The sequence below is a fragment of the Natrix helvetica genome (genome assembly GCF_964273705.1).
Source record: "Natrix helvetica genome assembly, chromosome: 4".
Taxonomy (NCBI): Eukaryota; Metazoa; Chordata; class Lepidosauria; order Squamata; family Natricidae; genus Natrix; species Natrix helvetica.
The window spans coordinates 6,867,884-6,887,427 of NC_138550.1; the positions used below are offsets into that span (position 1 = coordinate 6,867,884).

The 19,544-nt window shown below is 46.0% G+C and overlaps 1 protein-coding gene across 2 annotated transcripts in view; it reads right to left on the reverse strand.

Moving 5' to 3' along the window:
* RAB30 (RAB30, member RAS oncogene family) overlaps positions 1-11,182 on the reverse strand; it is a 37,580-nt gene extending 26,398 nt beyond the window's left edge. Inside the window, exon 1 of one of the 2 annotated variants that reach the window (XM_081951120.1) lies at positions 11,023-11,182. The gene's annotated coding sequence lies outside the window, so the exon portion shown is untranslated. The remainder of the gene's footprint in view (positions 1-11,022) is intronic. The other variant, XM_081951119.1, reaches the window with a different exon arrangement.
* Between the last annotated feature and the right edge of the window lie 8,362 nt (positions 11,183-19,544).

The window sequence follows — 19,544 nt, forward strand, 5'->3', positions numbered from 1 at the left end:
TCTGACAACCAATCAGAATGCAAGCTCGGATTCAAAAGACCAGAGGGCATAAAACCCAGAGACTCTCAGCATCTCTGCCCTTTTTTTATTTCATCTTTTTTTAATTACATCTTCAAGCCACGTGATCCTGTCCACCATTAAAACCATCTTTCCCCAAAGCCGCCATGTTTCCAGTGTCTTTTTCCCCACTTGGAACTGAACCCAGAAGGACATTCCTTCCAATAGCTCTAACAGAAAACAGGGCAAAGTTTAATGAGGGTTTAACTCCAAGTATGATAAGGAGCCCTGTTTTGCTTTGGGGTTGTGTGTTTGTGTGTGTGTGTGTGTGTGTGTTGTTTCTAAAAGGCACCTGAAGAAAAAGCCAGGGGAAAGAAAACATATACGAAGGGCAGAGATCAGCCCTGTTGATTTCCTCTGTTGAAACCCCGCTGAAGGTCGCAGAGATAAGGGGAGAAAGTTTGTGAGGGCTGAGAAAGAAGCAGGAGGGATTAATCAGAATAAAGCTGGAAGGGACCGTGGAGGTCTTCTAGTCCAACCCCCTGCTCAAGCAGGAGACTGTGAAGTTTCCAAAAGATGACCTAATTAATTTGCGAGCCTTGAGACAACGTTCAAAAGAAACCCATTCATTTATTAGGATCAACATTTTCTCCGCATGTTCTTCTGCGGAGACGAAACTGATTTCCACTTAATTGCGTTTGAACTTTACCCCTCTATCCCCTCCCTTCTGTCTGTGTCATAAATCACATCCACCAACAAGGTGCTGCAGCAGGCTACAAACATGCGCATTTCACACGCCAGTTGAGGGAATATGAGACCTGACTCTGGTCAAAGTTATGCATGGAATTCTCCTCCCTTTTCCTATGGCAACGACAGTAGTCATGGAAACGCTTTACAAGTTAACAGAGACCCTATATCGGGGTGGGGGGGAGGGGTTCCTACCGGTTCGGACTGGTTTATCCAAACTGGTAGTAACTTGACAGCCTGGGTCCAAGGTCGGTAAAAGGAGGACCCAGATTGTTGGGGACAATAGGCTGACTCTGTAAACTGCTTAGAGAGGTCTGTAAAGCATCATGAAGTGGTATATAAGCCTAAGTGCTATTGCAAATGGAGGGAGGGAGGAAGTAGGAAAGGAAGGAACCATGGTAATGCAGTGGTTAGGATGCAGTATTTCAGGCTAACTCTGCCAACTGCCAGGGGTTCAATTCTAACCAGCTCAAGGTTGACACAGCCTTCCATCTTTCTGGGGTCAGTAAAACAAGGACCCAGATTGTTGGGGGCAACAGGCTAACATTGTAACCCACTTAAAGGGGGCTATAAAGCACTATAAGCAGTATATAAGTGCTATTGCTGTTGCTACTTTCCCAGCCAGGTTCTTACAAGGGGGCAAAGCCAGAGTCACGTGCCTGTCTAACCACTGCCTTGCAGCTGCCCATTGTTCAGTCTAACTATCCTCATTCTCGCCATGAAATGCTCTACCGACAGTTTCTTAAACCACAGACCAGTTCCTGAAGCGAAGCCAACCCCCTAATTGCAGGAACTCCTGCTGATTTGTGCTGGAATAGACGTTACCTAAAGCTCGACTTTTCCACTATGCCCCTGAAATAAACAAGCTTCAAACCCAGCTGTAGATTCTGCAGAATAACAGAGTTGGAAGGGACCTCGGAGGTCCTCTAGTCCAACCCCCTATTGAAGCAGGAGATCTTATATAGGTAGATCTCAACTGATCACAATTGAGCCCAAAATTTCTGCCGGTAAGCGAGACAGTTACGAAGTGACTTTTGCCCCATTTTACGCCCCATTTCTTGGCCACCGTTGTTAAGGGAATCACTGCAGTTGATAAGTTAGGACACCCGGTTGTAAAGTGAATCTGGCTTCCCCATTGATTTTGCTTGTCGAAAGGTGGCAAAAAGGTATCGCGCGACCCCGGGACGCAGCAACCGTCATAAGTATGAACCAGTTGCCAAGCATCTGAATTTTGATCACGTGATCGTGGGGACGTGCAATGGTGAAAAACGGTCGTAGCTCACTTTTTTTCAACGGCGTTCTGACTTTGAATGGCCATTAAATGAACTATTGTAAACCGGGAGACTTATGATCATTTTTCACCCTTACGACCGTTGCAGCATCCCCAGGGTCACGGGATTTACATTCGGATGCTTGACTCGCATTTATGACAATGGCAGAAGGTGTCCCTGCCACCTTCTGACAGGCAACGTCCATGGGGAAACTAGAATCGCTTAACAACTGTCTTATTAATTTAACAACTAATTTAACATCCATCCACTCAGCAACTGCGGCAAGAAAAGTTGTAAAATGGGACAAAACTCGCTTAACCAATTTCATAACTTAGAAACGTATATTTCAGGCTCAATTGCGGTCGTAGGTTGAGGACGACCTATAAAGCGGTTATCTGATAGCTCAATCTCATCTTATCTCTGTGAAACTAGCTGATAACCCGGCATTGTCCGAGTATTTATAGACATCGAAGCGTTTGACAGGTAGCTACTGAGAGGTGCCTTTCTTCCCCCTACTCTCATGCCCATCATCCATGCCCTCTCCCTTCCCCCTCCCATGCGCTCCTCTTTCCCGCCCTGTCTACGATCCTGGCACTTTGCCCCAAATCCATCAGGCGCTTCCCTATTGATCCACTGGAAGGTGAACGTCACGGCTGGCTTTCTAGAGGAAGCTGGGAAGGAACTGACATCACAAACAATTGCCGCTTTAGGACACCGCACTCGCTCTCCTTAACGGCCAAGGCCCTCCCTTCTCCCTCCCATGACATCACAAACAATTGCCACTCTAGGATGCCACACTCGCTCTCCTTAACGGCCAAGGCTCTCCCTTCTCTCTCCCATGACATCACAAACAATTGCCGCTCTAGGATGCCGCACTCGCTCTCCTTAACGGCCAAGGCTCTCCCTTCTTCCTCCCATGACATCACAAACAATTGCCGCTCTAGGATGCCGCACTCGCTCTCCTTAACGGCCAAGGCTCTCCCTTCTCCCTCCCATGACATCACAAACAATTGCCGCTCTAGGATGCCACACTCGCTCTCCTTAACGGCCAAGGCTCTCCCTTCTCCCTCCCATGACATCACAAACAATTGCCGCTCTAGGATGCCACACTCGCTCTCCTTAACGGCCAAGGCTCTCCCTTCTCCCTCCCATGACATCACAAACAATTGCCGCTCTAGGATGCCGCACTCGCTCTCCTTAACGGCCAAGGCTCTCCCTTCTCCCTCCCATGACATCACAAACAATTGCCGCTCTAGGATGCCACACTCGCTCTCCTTAACGGCCAAGGCTCTCCCTTCTTCCTCCCACGACATCACAAACAATTGCCGCTCTAGGATGCCGCACTCGCTCTCCTTAATGGGCCAGGCATTCCAGAGTTATGTTGGAAAACACACACACACACTCTCCCAGTATTTGTTTCCAGAGGTTGTCATCTGTGTAACAAGTTTGGTTGAAATTGCTGGAGGTGCTCCAGAATTATGCTGGAACATATATACATACATACATATATATACATATACATAAACACATACATATATATATTTATATATTATGAAGAAGAAGAAGAAGAAGAAGAAGAAGAAGAAGAAGAAGAAGAAGAAGAAGAAGAAGAAGAAGAAGAAGAAGAAGAAGAAGAAGAAGAAGAAGAAGAAGAAGAAGAAGAAGAAAGCAGAATTTAGTGGCATATAACCAAAATAAGTTCATGAAAGTACACAACTTTCTTTGTCAATAATATAGCACAATGCTATCCTTAAGGTCTAAGAAAGAGGGTGAAGCTACAACAGGAAACCCACCCAGAAGACTGCAAAAACAGAAACAACATTAACCAAGTCCACCAACATCATCTGTTCCATTATGTTTGGATCCGACGCTCAAAACACACCCTTTTTCCTAAAGTCTTCGCATAGTTTTCTCATATTCACATTTTGTCAATTTGTCAAGGGAAGTCTCCCTCCCAATGCCATTTGGAAGCCACGTTTCCCAGTTTTTCTCCTTTTTAAGCCAGGAGGGGGAAATTTTAAAAGCAAAAAATAAAAATCCAAGCTCCATAAGGAAAAAAAATAATTCTAGGGAAGACTCAGGACTGAGGCTTTATTGTTCTTTTTTTAAAAAGAAAGTAAGGGAGGAATAAAGAGATCAGATCTCATTAAAACGAAAGATGCTTTTTGGCACACAAAACGGCACCAATGATGGTATTCAGCCAGTTCGAACCGGTTCTCATAAGACAGTAGTGGCACCGCCGCCCCGCTGCTATGCTGTCCTATTCGCGTTTTCTAAGCCGTGCGTATGCGTACAAGCCACGTGCGCTCACATTTTCAGTGCGCGGCAAACCGGTGGTAAAATGTATGTGAAACCCATCTCTGAACGGCACCATACAAGATCAAAAAATATCAAGCCGCATGTTAACACCAGATTAGCCACTCTGGCAGTGTTTACAAATTTGGGCAACTCAAAGAAAAGGGGATGTCATTGTTCAGCCAGCTCTCGTGTCGTGCAAGCACACACACACACACACACACACATACGAGAAGTTTGCCAAGGAACAAAACAATGTTGGTTACACAAGAGATGAATTCAAATAAATCTTTGCGGTCATTAACAAGAAACAGCAGCTGGAATGGATCTGGCATTTGGGGCCCATGGATTCAATTCCAGATATCCACACACAGCGAAGGCCCAGCCAACAATCCCTCAGGCTGCAGATTACGCAACACCTTGCTGTCCTATCCATTTACTCGCACCCGAGTAAAGCTTGCTAAATCTAAACTACTCTGAATAATAGCAATATCACTTTAGACTTATATGCCGCTGCACAGTGCTTTACGGCCCTCTCTAAGCGGTTTACAGAGTCAGCATATTTGCCCCCAACAACCGGATTCCTCATTTTACCGACCTCAGAAGGATGGAAGGCCGAGTCAACCTGGAGCCGGTCAGGATCAAACTCCTGGCAGGGGACTGAATTAGCCTGCAATACTGCATTCTAACCACTGAAGGGGAGGCGAAAAACAACCCAATGCGAAAACTGGAATTTCGGGAACGTGACGTCCGGTTTGCTTGTAGAGCCATTATTCGCCCTCCGAAGAGCCTCCCGGGGGGGGGGGGAGGCCCTTTTTGCCCTCCCCAGGCTCATAGAAAGCCCCAGGATCGCCAAAAGCAGGGGGAGGGCAGGTGTCGCGCATGCCGGATTGCGCAGGGAGGTGTCTCACACACATACGTGTGGGAGGTCGCGCGCATAGTATTATGGATGTGGCACACCAGCGTACGACCCCCCCGAGCTCCCCCCACTTTTGCCACACGAGCCAAAAAAGCTTCGCCATCATTGGTATAGGGTCTCCTAACAGTTGGACTAGAAGACTTCCAAGGTCCCTTCTAACTCTGTTATTCTGTTTTCCCAGAGTTTTTGCTTCAGCCTTGAATTGCATAGCAAGATATGGGGCAGAAGGCAGGTTAATAAAACCGTCTGCTTGCCTCCTCTTTCTTGCTGAATCATTCCCCCACCCTTCTTTTCAAAGTAGTTATGGGGAGAAGACCTCCCAGCTCCCTGGGCGTTGCTCCTAAAGACAAAGTGTGAAAAGCTTCATTGGTTTCCAGTGAAACAAATACCAACTTTGGCTTCTCACCAGAAGGGACTTCACTGGAAGGATGAAAAGCCGCAGTGTTAGCCCAAAGAATGAAAGGAACTTCGCCGGCCCGACCGACTTTCTAATCTTTTTTTCTCTGTCTCTCTTTATCAGTATATATAAAAGGCAAATACCACTCACTCAGCACGAAATCTCCAGAACCGTAAAGCCTACAAACTTGAAATTTGGCACATATGTTCCTCTTGGCTTCTTGGATTTTTCAAAATGACCATCAGATCGTTAGTATTTCTTATACAGTAATTAACACACTGTGATGCTAAGCAGTTCTACTCCCCCTCCCCACCTGAAAAGAATTCTGTTCCAACTGCCAGTTGCCTCACATTCCGTTACCTCAGTTCAAACTGGCAGATGTTCCACTCCTTCACTCAGGAGCGGTCTGAGGCTCCTTACAGTACTAAACGTTGGTACCTCACCAAAATGTCTACGCCTTCCACCTATGGAACTGCTTTCAGACTCAAGGCGGCGGGAGCGATATTCCCTTATGTGTTTCAATCACCGACCGCCACTGAGCCAACGGATTGTGAACCAAATTTCTCCTACATAGCCGGATCACACAGTTTCATTGCAAAGCACGGCTATCAAGCTAATTAAAGTAAAAAACATGGGGTTTTGTTTTAAGAGGCAAGGGTTTGGCAAAAGTTTCTTCCCTGTGGATCAGACATATTAGGAGAAGAATCCTGAAAGCTGGATTAGAACACGGGCGCATCTCCCTTGGTATGGTCTCTGCCAGCGCTTCTTTTACCCACCTTGGAAGGCTGAGTTAACCTTGAGCTGGTCAGGATCGAACTCCTGGCAGTGGGCAGAGTTAGCTTGCAATACTGCATTCCAACCACTGCGCTGCCACGGCTGTTGATGATGGATGGATGGATGGGAGACAGACAGACGGAGACAAAAATAGCACTTATATACCGCTTTACAGCCCTCTCTAAGCAGTTTACAGAGTTAAGAGTATTGCCCCCAACAATTTGGGTCCTCATTTTACCAACCTTGGAAGGATGGAAGGCTGAGTCAATCTTCAGTCTGGTGAGATCTGAACTGCCAAATTGCAGTCAGTCGGCAGTCAGCAAAAGTAGCCTGCAGTACCGCACTCTAACCACTGCGCCACCACGGCTCAATGCTGAACACCAAATCAGGTTGAGCCGAAAGTGAATAAGCTAGTCCTCGACTTACAACAGTTCATTTAATGACCATTCAAAGTTACAATGGCACTGAAAAAAGTGATTCACAACCATTTTTCACACTTATGACCGTTGCAGCATCCCCATGGTCACACAATCAAAATTCAGATAGTAGGCCACAGGCTCATATTTATGATGGTCGCAGTGTCCGGGCGTGGGGGGGAGGGGGGCTATCCCCACATGGACCATAAGGAAGGCTGAGCGCCAAAGAATGGAGGCCTTTGAACTCTGGTGCTGGAGAAGACTCCTGCATTGAGTCCCTTGGACTGCAAGGCGATCCAACCGGTCAGTCCTAGAGGAGATCCACCCTGACTGCTCTTTAGAAGGCCAGATCCTGAAGGGGAAACTCAAATCCTTTGGCCACCTAATGAGAAGGAAGGACTCCCTGGAGAAGAGCCTCCTGCTGGGAATGATGGAGGGCAAAAGAAGAAGGGGACGACAGAGAATGAGGTGGCTGGATGGAGTCACTGAAACGCGTGCTCTATCTATCTATCTATCTATCTATCTACCTATCTACCTACCTACCTACCTACCTATCTATCTTTCTATCTATAGATCTATCTGTCTATATCTATCATCTATCTATCTATCTATCTCTTTCTGTCTATATATCTATTTGTCTATATCTATCATCTATCTATCTATCTATCTATCTATCTATCTATCATCTATCTATCTATCTATCTATCTATCTATCTATCTATCTATCTACCTACCTACCTACCTACCTACCTACCTATCTATTGTATCTATTGTATCTATTGTATCCATTTTTGGTTCCAGGAGACTTCAGGGAGGCCTGCTAGGCCTAAAATGACCTATGGGGGAAGGGTCATGCACGCACGTGCAGGGGGGGTGTAGGGGAGCAGGAGGGGCTTGCACGTGCATGCGCAGGGGGGCAGGGCACACACGGAGGTCTCACGTGCATCACATTATGGGTGTGAGCGCACACACGCTCACTGTCGCACACACACGGAGCTTTCGGCAAGTGAGGACAAAAAGGTTAGCCATCCCTCACCTGGAGAAATGTTGTCCATGGGGTTGCGATGGGTCGGACAAGACTTCGCAACCATCAACAACAACAACAACAACAAAACACCATCCAGCCCTATCCTAAAGAGCTGCCAAAAAAGCCGACACAGTTCTAGGCAGCATTGACAGAGGGATAGAATCAAGATCACGTGAAGGGTTAATACCACTTTATAAGGCCTTGGTAAGGCCACACTTGGAATACAGCATTCAGTTCTGGTCGCCACGATGTAAAAAAGATGTGGAGACTCTAGAAAGAGTGCCGAGAAGAGCAACAAAAATGACTGGAGGCTAAACCATATGAAAAACGGTTGCAGGAATTGGGTATGTCTAGTTTAATAGAAAAAGGACTAGGGGAGACATGATAGCAGTCTTCCAATATCTCAGGGGTTGCCACAAAGAATAGGGAGAAACTATTCTCCAAAGCACCTGAGGGTAGGACAAGAAGCAATGAGTGGAAACTAATCAAGGAGAGAAGCAAATTAGAACTGAGGAGAAATTTCCTGACAGTGAGAACAATTAATCAGTGGAACAGAAGTTGCCTCCAGAGGTTGTGAATGCCCCAACACTGGAAGTCTTTAAGAAGATGTTGGATATCCATTTGTCTGAAATGGTATAAGGTTTCCTGCCTAGGCAGGGGGTTGGACTAGAAGACCTCCAAGGTCCCTTCCAACTCTGCTATTCTGTTCTATTCTAAAGGACAAGGTTGATGCTATTGTGAGGCCAGGATTGCTGAGCACCACAAACGCCTCATGATCTCACACTGTGGAAACACTGCAATGTTTAGAAGTTGTGGCGAATTCAAAGCAATTCCTTGCAACTAAACAAAGAGTGGGTCACAGCTGCCAACTTTTGGGGGAAGGAGTGGGGGGGAGGGGGAAACCTCTTTCGAACAGACTGAAAAGATCTGACTGAGAACTTCTGCAGGGCGTTTTGAAGAAGCCAAGATCAATCTTCACTCTCTTCATGTTTGCTCTTCTCCCTCCTCAGACTGTCTCTCTTCAAAGTCACCATTTCAGCTGGTGGCCAACTGCATTGCACGTCCTTTTACTCCCTCCCCCCCCCCCCAATTAAGGACCCTCCCACTGTTATCACAGCAAATCTCCTTCGTTTATGACTTGACTGGGATCCATTTGAAACTAATCAAAGTCGGAGGGTCGAAGAAGAAAATTTGCAAAAACGGAGTGGTGGAAAAGAGCTTTCTGACAATTTGTGCACTGAGGGAGCTCAACCAATCTCATTGTACACGTGTTGTGCACTGACAAATAAAGTATTATTATTATTATTAATTCTTCAAACCTCTACAAAGCCTCCGTAGCAGGAATCTTTTAATTCTCTATAATTTCTCCTGTTAAGATTACAACCTTTTCAAACCTGCTGAAAGTAGAAAAAGCATAGTTCCAAGTCGATTTCACCTCCAGAGCAAAGCCAAATCCCCACCTTATTTGCAAGGAGGCCTCTTTATAGGATAACTACTCTTTCTTACAACTGTAGTAGTCCCCTTGACACCCAGCTGTGAGGTTGTGTTGGGCATTTATGGGCAGAGAGCAAAGGCGCACTCCATTGCAAGACAGTTTAAAAAGGCTGGCTTTTTTTAAGGATCCCCTGAACTTACTGGGATTTACTCCAGAGTAGATAAACTCATGAGATGAAGCTGGCTTGTTTGTTTGTTTTTTAAAGAGAAAAATAAAACCTTTCATGTCTGTCACCTTTGAAAAAGGATAGAAGGGAGAAAACACAGCAATCTTCTGCATTTAGGAATGCCTTTTCGACATCAAAGCAACCAACAATGAAAGGGTGGGAAAAAGGACCAGGAGCCGGTTTTATAAGGTGTCATCAATTCACACCCATTGCCCCCTCCCCAAATCATCCAACTTGTCATTTTCTCCCTCCTCCCTTCCCCCCCTCCCGTATCCCCACCTGGCAACACCAACCGATACCGCCACCCATTCTTCCATCAGGCCCCGAGGCTCCCACCCCAACATCTGGAAGGGAAAAAGAAAGAGGGAGGGGAGCGGGGAAGAAAATGCTGCTGCCCGCCCCATGCGTTTTCTGCAGCCAAGTCCCTTTTCTGCAGGGTATGCATTTGGAAGGAAGGAAGGAGGGAGAGAGGATAGTAGCAAGGAAGGCAGAGAAGGAAGGGAGGAGAGAAATGGAGGAGGGAGGAGGAAAGGAAGGAGGAAAGGAAGGAGATGAAAGAGGAAGGAAGAGGAAGGGAGAGGAAAGGAGGATGAGAGGATAGTAGCAAGGAAGACAGAGAGGGAGGGGGGAGGAAAGACGAAGGAAGGAGAGGGAGGGAGGGAGAGAGGATAGTAGCAAGGAAGGAAGACAGGGAGGAAGGGAGGACGGATGGAAAGGAAGGAAGGGAGAAGAAGGGAGGGAGAAAGGAAAGAAGGAAGAAGGAAGGAAGGAAGGAAGGAAGGAAGGAAGGAAGGAAGGAAGGAAGGAAGGAAGGGCAATCTATCCTTGGATAAACTCTCAAGCTAAGTAGCTCAGAAAGGGGCATTGCTCTCACATCCAAGAAAGGGGCGACCAATCCCGAATATCCCTACCAATTTTCCAACTTCGGGGTGATGCTGCGTCTCCTCTCTTCCCCCCCTAAAAAACCCCCACAGGAGACAAAGCGTCCCCTGTTGCGACGCCAGCAGAAGGTTAGGTTTCACAAGCTCAAGACAGCCCAAGCTGATTTTTAAATTTTAAAACACCCCAGAAAGGAGAGCCGGGAAAGACACAGCAGCCCCAATAAAGATAGATAGATAGATGAGAAAGAAAGAGAAAAAGATAGATAGAAAGAGAAAGAAAGAGAAAAAGAAAGATATAGAAAGAAAGATAGAAATAGAAAGAAAAGAAAGATATATAGATATAGATGATGTAGATATTGAGATAGAGATAGATAAACAGACATGCAGACAGACAGACAAATAAATAGATATAGAAAGAAAAAAATAGATAGAAAGAGAAAGAGAAAAAGATAGAAAGAGAAAGGAAGAAAAAAAGAAAGAGTAAAAGATATAGATATTAAATAGATAGATAGATAGATGATAGATAGATAGATAGATAGATAGATAGATAGATAGATAGATAGATAGATAGATAGATAGATAGATATAACCCACCCTTGTATTTATATAAATATAGAAAGCAAGCGACAGGACTCACCTGGTTGGGGACTGCCGCTCCCTCTGCCCCGTTTGCCAAAGAATAGAAAACGGAGGAAAATCCAGCTTTGAAAGCAAAGTCACTGGGACATTGGGGGGGGGGGGGCAAAGCTTGCAAGCAGCAGCAGCTTCCTTAAAGGATGCAAAACTCGGGATTCGGGATTCGGGATTCGGGCTTTTTTTTTCTTTTTTTTAAATTGGTCTCAGCCCCCACCCCCCTTTCTTTTATCCCTCCCCGCCAACCCACCCACTCCCGCCCCCTTTCGCTGGGGAGAGTTAGCGGCTGTGCCCTCCCTGCCCTGGCTGGGTTTACACGGCACAATGAATTGCAGTGCAGGAGGAGGAGCGCTCCGCCCTTTCGCCCGCTTTGCCATTACATCATCCTTCTGAAGGTTCCGAGCGGGGAGGGGGGAACTGGCTCGGGGAGGGAAAAGGAGGCTTTTCATTGGCTGCCTTTTGGGCGGGCGCGTCTTCGCCGCGTGGCATCATGGGAAAGGGAGTTCCCAAAGCCGGCTATTGCTGTTCCTCGAGCGCGGCCAGAACTACAGCGCCCGTCAAGCCCCGCGCCGCGCAGCCTCCAAGAGGGAGAAAGGAACCACAGAGACGCCCGACCGGAGGGAGGGAGAGGCTTCTTGCTCCGAGAAGGCGAGCGGCCATATTAGCTCGAGTCGTGGCGGAGGGTGGCGGTAACGTAGTAAGAGCTTCGCGGCTGGGAAGTCCCTTGAAAAAGCGGAGAAGAGGCCGTCGGGAGCCGCGCTTCGTAGGTCGGTGGAAGGAGGAAAAGGGGTGGGTTGTAATAACGGGCTTCTTCTCCCCAAGGAGGGGGTGGGGGGAAGGTGCTCTTGTCCTCCCGGCGGCGGGTTCGAGGGCCAAAAGTGTTTCAGTCGCGTTTCGTAATAGGTGCTTTCTCTCTCGGTCTCCTCCCCCTCCCCCTTGCAAAAAGAGGCGCGCGCGGGGTTGGGAAAGGGCCGGCGCGTCGCTATGGCAACCTTGCGGAAAGACCCGCATGCGGGTCTTTCCCTCCGCCTGGTTCTGTTTTTTTTAGGAATTCCACGCGCACCTATTGGTCGAACGTTAGCCGTAGCCTAGCGATTCCCTCGCGCTCTTTTGCAGTTCGAAAGGTTGCACGTTCGAGTCCCGGTGCCCGCGCCCTTCATCGCAAGGATTCTCTGAGGGGGGGAAAAAAAAAGGGGGGGGAGCTGTGGATGATGGGATCTGGAGTTACCGCTTCTCTAGCAGCTGCCATGCCTAAAGAAAAGGGAGGGGGATATTTCTGAGCCCACCTCGCTGAGTGGTTGTGATAAAAAGGTTGTGCTGAGGAGGGCAGTTCAAACGATATTTTTTTTTTAAAAAATATTTATGACAGACATTTATGGCCCCAATTCTGGATGGTAAGCATTGCATACAGGTAGTCCTCGGTTTAGTGACCGACGTTACTGTGGCACAGAAAAAAGGGACTGGTGACCCAATTTTCACACTTAACGACGGTTGCAGCATTCTGTCATATTAAGATGAGGACAACTTGGCAACTGGTTCATATTTACGACGGTCGCCATGTCCCGGGGTCGCGTGTGATTCCCCTTTTTGTGACCTGGCAAGCAAAGTCAATGGAGAAGCCAGATTCACTTAACCCTGTTGCTAACTTAACGACAGCAGTGATTCTCCTGTGGGGAAAAAGGTCGTAAAATGGGACAAGACTCCATTTTAACAACTTGTCTGGGTGTTGTTAAAATTGCAGGAATTCACTTAATATGGCAAGAAAAGTCACGTAAAATGGGACAAAGCTCCCTGTCTCACTTAGCCACAGAAACGTTGGGCTCATTTGTGGTCGTAAGTCAAGGACTTCCAGTAAAACTTGAAAAAATATTAATCGCAATCGGGGTAATCTAACCCAGTCTTACCATAGCTGTGATTTAGAAAAAAAATTCATTTATGGGCTCCTGGGAGAACATCCAGGTTTTTGTGGCTTTATTTTGTATTTATTTTATTTATAATCAATGAAGTGATCAATTTATACACCCACCCTATCTCAACCAGACTTTGGAAATGCCCGCAAGGCCAAGACCCAAATTGTCCTCAATAACTTTTTAAATGTATTTCTGTACGTTCCAGCATAACTCTGGAACGCCTCCAGCAGTTTCAACCAAACTTGGTACACAGATGATTTACTCTCTGAAAACAAATACTGTGGGGGTAAGACACCCCTAGCACCCCTTGGGGGGGGGGGGTTCTGTTAAGGTACAGCCTGTTGTGCCTTAAAACGGTTTCTACTGTACTGCTGTAAAATGTATTCTACTGTGCAGTGCAGTGGAGTTGCCATAGTAACGGCTTCACAGTACTCCACAAGGGGGCTCCTCCTGGTAAGGGGGAAAACCCAACATTAGAAATTACATTTGGTCTGGACATCTTCCCCCCTATAAATAAATACCTGGGCAACCCCGGGGTTATCGGCTAGTTAATTATAATGAAAATGTCCCCCCAAAGTATTGCATTTATTCAAGGCCAAGCTTGGAATAAATAAGAAAAGCAGCAAGATTAGTGAAATGCTTTGGATTTGGCAGGGATTAAAATAAATCAAAATGGATTTTTAATTGTCGAAGACAACAGTGAGTGGGGAAAATCAAGAACTCACCTGTGTTTGCTGGATTGAATTCTTATAAAACTCCATAAGATTTTTACCTGCGTACAGGATTACAATCTTTTTATGGCACTAGCTGAGATATACTGGTAGTCCTTGATTTAGGACCTCTTGCTTAGTGACAGTTCAGAGTTACAGCAGATCTCTTCAGAGGTACTTAGGGGCCCAGTTCTGACAGCCAGACTCCCACCTGCGGTCAGTTGGGTATTTGGCAATCAGCCTGCATTTATGATCATTGAAAAGGGTGTTTGTTTGTTTTTTGTGATTACCTGCTCCCGTGTTTCACACTATCAAAGTTTTGCCAAAAACCAGCATTTATTTCCCAGCTTTCAACAAAACCAGCCCATAGCAGACTATTGCTTAATTTACTGGCCACGGTGTGTGTTTTACAGCTGCCGCAAAAAAAGAAAAAAAAAGAGGTGAAATGGGATTGGTAGGAGGGTGACCCCTTTCACGAGCATATATTCATGTGATAGGGCAAGATCCATTATGGTCATAAGTCGACTGACTAGCTTTGGGTGATTGTTATGTAACTTGATCAGGAGAAAGATCCTGCAACCTTCAGGCCTGGCTGGGAATTTGAAAAGAAAAATCTACGAGAAAAGCTGTTAACAATCTTTTTCCTAGCCCTGCACAACTGCCTTCGTAAAACCTAGAATGGAGCGTATCCCAAGGAAAGTTTACTAAATATTGACAAACTGTTTAATACTTCCTTAACAAATATTTAAAGCTTTATCTGAAAGCCTCAAATGGCAAGGACTTACATTGCAGAAAGGTAAGTGGAAACTCAAAACACTGTAGGCTGCATTTTTATTCAGACTGCAAATCCTTTTTGATTACCTAGAACACTGGTTCTCCACCTGTGGGTCAGGACCCCTTTGGGGGTCAAATGACCCTTTCACAGGGGTCACCTAAGACCATCGGAAAACACATATTTTTGAAAAAATACGGAAAACATAAAATAATTTTATGGTTGGGGGTCACCACAATATGAGGAACTGTATTAAAGGGTCGTGGCATTAGGAAGATTGAGACCCACTGACCTAGAATATTTTTAACAATATTCTATTTTAAAAAAAGACTTTAAAATAACTTAATTTTAATCTGCATTTTTTTTTTTATATTTTCCCTTGCAGGGTGTTCATCGTTTTGGAGATTATCAAATGTTTTGTTTGTTTGTTTACATTTCCTCTTGGGAGTAGTTAAACTTACCTGAAATCCTTATACTAAACAAGATAGGTATCTTTCCAGCTTATATGGGAAAGATAAAGATTGTTCTTCTGCTTGTTGGGTAAAAGGGGAAAAAAAGTTGTAGATACCTACAATTGTAAAAGTATAAGCTTCGATTTTATTTTGGAGTCTTCCTAAGCTAGAAGGTGGTGAGTTAAATCCTAGATCAGTGATGGCTAATGTTTTTGGCGCCAAGTGCACGCACACACACCAGTGGTGGGTTCCGGATCCCGGTTTGAACAGGCCCTGCGGCGTCCACATGGATGCTTGTAGCATGCACATGCGTCTTACCACATCCGCAACGCTCCAGCTGCTCAGCGGAGTGTTGCACAGGCGCTACATGCGCCGTGCATGGAAGCCCCAAAGACTTAAATGACCGATAAGGAGCTCGGGCAGGCAGGTGGGCCCTCAGGAGCACTGTACCAGAACGGTATCCGGTGCTCCAGGCAGGCTCTGGTACACCCGTACCGGGGCGTACCGCCTGCAACCCACCACTGACACCCATAATGCAATGCGTGCGTGACCCCCCTCCCCATGTGTGCTCTACCCCCCACGCATGCACATCTCCTGCATGCTCGCCCCCCCCCTATGCATGGCAGAGACCCAAAAACCAGCTGACCGGTGGAAGGCACATGCACGGCTGAACTGAGCTAGGGCGATGGCTTGTGTGCCCGTAGAGAGGTCCCTGCAGCCATCACTGCGCTAGATCGATTCTATCCAGTGTGGCTTTTCCTAATATTTTGGAGGCCCCTCCTGAATCACAGGCAAAATTAGTGTAGCTGTAGGACACCATAGTCATTTCCCTGTTGTTATAGTCAAGCTCTCTGCATGCATCCACTATGCCTTTTGCAACACTGAATGTAGACAACTGCTTCTGGATAAAATATAGATAGTCTTTGACTTACAACTGTTCATTTAGTGACGGAAGTTACGATGGCATCCAAAAATGTGACACAAAACGACAGTTTTTCACAGTTACGACCTTTGCAGCCTCCCCTTTGCAGGATCAAAATTCAGTGGGGAGCGTGATTCACTTAACAACCGGGTTGCTAACTTAAAACCCACAGCGATTCGCTTAACAACTGTGGCAAGAAAGGTCGTCAAATGGGGCAAAACATTCTTAACGTGTCTCGCTCAACGACAGACGTTTTGGACTCAACTGTGGTCGTAAATTGAGGACTACCTGTAGCCTCTCTTTTTTCCCCTCCCCTCCTGAAAATTGACTAAATATTGGCACCTTTCCAAGACCTTTCTTAATCTGTTTTTCCACAATGTAATCCAATTCTATACTGGCTTCAAATTCTGGAGTGGCAATTCTAGTCTGTCTGGAAGGATGCCAGATTAGGAAAAACCCCTTCACGCCTTATGCAAGTATTTAAACCATGTTTTTCTGTGGGAATTTTTTGGGCTTCAAGTGAGGCAGTGATGGGAGGATTTCCTCTGGCTTGGCGTGTGAAGCAGCGCGATCCTTAAACTAACCGCCTTCTCGGGAAATTCCTCCAAAGGCCCTTGAAAACTTTTTTGTTTCTTCCAGGTCAGTTTGGGAAGGTGACAGGTAAGATTCATACCGAGAGAAACAAGATGGGATAATATGCTCCATTTTTTTATATACCAGTGTTTCTCCACCTCAGCAAGTTTTGAGATGTGTGGACTTCAATTCCCAGGATTCCCCAGCCAGCCGTGAATTCTGGGAGTTGAAGTCTCTGTTGTGTCTTAAAACTTGCACAGGTGGAGAAACAGGTTATCCCATGCACATTTTTTAAATTAGCAATAACACTTACATTCCGCTTCATGGTGCTTTACAGCCCTCTCTAAGCAATTTAGAGAGTCAGCATCTTGCCCCCTACAATCTGGGTCCTCGTTTTACCCACCTCGGAAAGATGTACGGTTGAGTTAACCTTGAGTCCCATCGGGATTAAATTCCACGCTGTGGGAAGGGTTAGCCTGCAATACTGCATTCTAACCATTGGAGTGGTGTGGTGGCCTAGAGGTAGATCTCTCATCTCACAATCAGGAGGTTGTGAGTTCGATCCTAGGTAGAGGCAGATGTTTCTCTCTCTGGGCACACAGAGAATGTATCTGCTGAACAAAACTCCTCATTGGCGACAGGGAGGGCATCTGGCCATTGAAACACCCTGCTAGCTCCATTCAGTTGCCCAGACACCGCCCCGCAAGGAATTATGGGGATGATGATTGCGTTCTAACCACTATGCCACCACAATTCCTTCCATTAGTCCTTTTGCCCCAAAAGCAAGCTTGCGAAAGTAACCAGAATTGCTAGTCACAAACGATGTTTGTAGCACTTGGATGGTTTGAAATATTGGGGCAAGAAAGGGGAGAATGGGGTTTGGAACGTTTTAGAGGGGGAGATGTCCGTACGTTTCTTCAGGACTAAGATGTGAGTGTAAATATACCCTACTAAATGTGCAGATTTACATTCTCTTTTCAGGAGCTATGAGAGCAACGGATGTGAAACGCGACTTCTGTAGCACCTTCTCTCCGGGACAGTCACAATCCGTAGTTTGTTCCAGCTTGGGAGTAATCTACTGTTCCTGAACGATGAATCCGGAAGGGGAGAAATTTAGGCTTCTCAACCTTGGATCCAGTAGGTTGAGATCACAGTGTAAATTAGCATGATGAGAGGGAGCAAATCGTATTTTTGAACCTCTCCTTCCTACAGACGGCGTGTGGAGTATGTTTATTCCACGTGCTTTTCTAGATAGTGTCGGGCTTTGTTGGCTCTTGACCAAAACAATTTTTTTTTAAATGTAGGACTTAGGTGTCTGACTGGGTTATCGTGTTCCTCTCCGGGTGAAAAGAACATTGTGTTTCTCTGCTAATTAAATCTCGCTTTGAGCCCCTCCCATTCCCTTCCTAGGTGAGAATGGTAAGTATTTGAAAAAGCAACGGTAGGATTTGCTTCAGTGAAGAAGGAGGCCAATCAATTTGTTGTCTGCAGGGATAGATAAAGCTGTGATTCCCCCAGTAGCAACAGCACGTAAGACTTATATACCACTTCACAGCCCTCTCTAAGCAGTTTGCAGAGTCAGCATTCCCCCCCCCCCCCCCAACATTCTGCATGCTCATTTTACTGACCTTGGAAGGAAGGCTGACTCAATCTTGAGCCTGTCAGGATCGAACTCCTGACAGTGAGTTAGCCTGCAATACCGCATTCTAACCACTGGGCCCTCGCGGGGTATTGCGAGCATTACACTTTAAGCTTTATTCAGAGCTTCCTGCAACTGCATAGCGTTCATTTGCATACCTGCACTGCAAAAGGGATTGATAGACAAGTAAGTCAAGGTTGCAGAGGGGCCAATGTGTGTACCCACCTCCCGAATCCCAACTGGATGTTGTGTGGAGATGCTCCCAACTTCCTGTTCTATGTGTTGCTGTTTGAGCGCCCCCTAGCGACAATGTTACACATTTGCCGACATATAAATGCAAAAGTTATACAGCCGTCTCCAAACAACGCATACATAACGTTCCATGATGTGCAGTGATGTGGAAGTCAAAACCAGTTTTTATTTGGACACCAAACACCCACTGAGATAAGAGGACCTTTATTGTCACTTTACACACCAGTGCACATTAAAAATGAAATCCTGATGCCCATTCTCAAAAGAAAATAAATATATGGCCCTACATGTACATGAATATACATATGCTGTCTGTCCATCCGTCTGTACACACATATATACATACATACACACAAATCAGTCCACTTTGAATACATGAGTTGTGTTTGTGTGCGTGTAAGTGCCTTAAGAGCCAAATGCTACTTGAGGTAAACCAGCATATGGTTGATTGCACATCTGTAATGTGAGCTCTTTCCAAAATCATCTCACCTGTCTTCAAAATTTGGAATTGACCAAGAACTGGTCATTATGTACCGGCTCTGTTCGGCGTCACCAAACTGCCAAGGCTGGATTTCTAACGAGCTTCCCTTAAATCGCTGCACGTTTTAATCCGTGCAGTTTTATCTGTTTTGTCACTGGAAACATTTGACTAACTTGTGTCCTGGCATTAATTTTTTTTACAAATAAGTCTGCGAGGAATACTATTTTCTCGACAACAATAACAACCCTGTGAGGTAAGTTGGGCTGAGAGAGGGACTGCCCGAAGACCAATGGATGTTGTTTATCAGAAGTCCGCTGAGAAATTCACAAGTGCTGGCCCCAGGGATGCTCGCTACTTAAACCACCCAAATTGCGTTCAGGTGGCTGTGAGGATGATGTCAAATGCAAGAACCATAAATGTAAAGGACTTTTTTTTCCGTCACTGTCATGAAATGGTCGCTAAAAAAAGTCAAAGGACTACTTATATTTATAAGTAGTGATAGTGATAGGACTTCTATACCGCGTCACAGTGCTTTACGGGTTAAACCCTCTTAAGCGGCCCAGCATTTTGCACCCGGCAATTTGGGTCCTCCTTTTCCCAACCCTGGAAGGATGGAATACGTGAGTCAAACTTGAGCTGGTCAGGATTGAACTGCTGGCAGTGAGCAGAATCCACCTGCAATATTAACCACTACGCCACCTGTGTTTATTTTGTGGAAATTCATACAAAGGTGCATTTCTGCTACACCATAATATGAGCAGGAAGCTTATATCTGAATGTATAGGGGTGGAATTCGGTCCATTTGGATCAGTTAG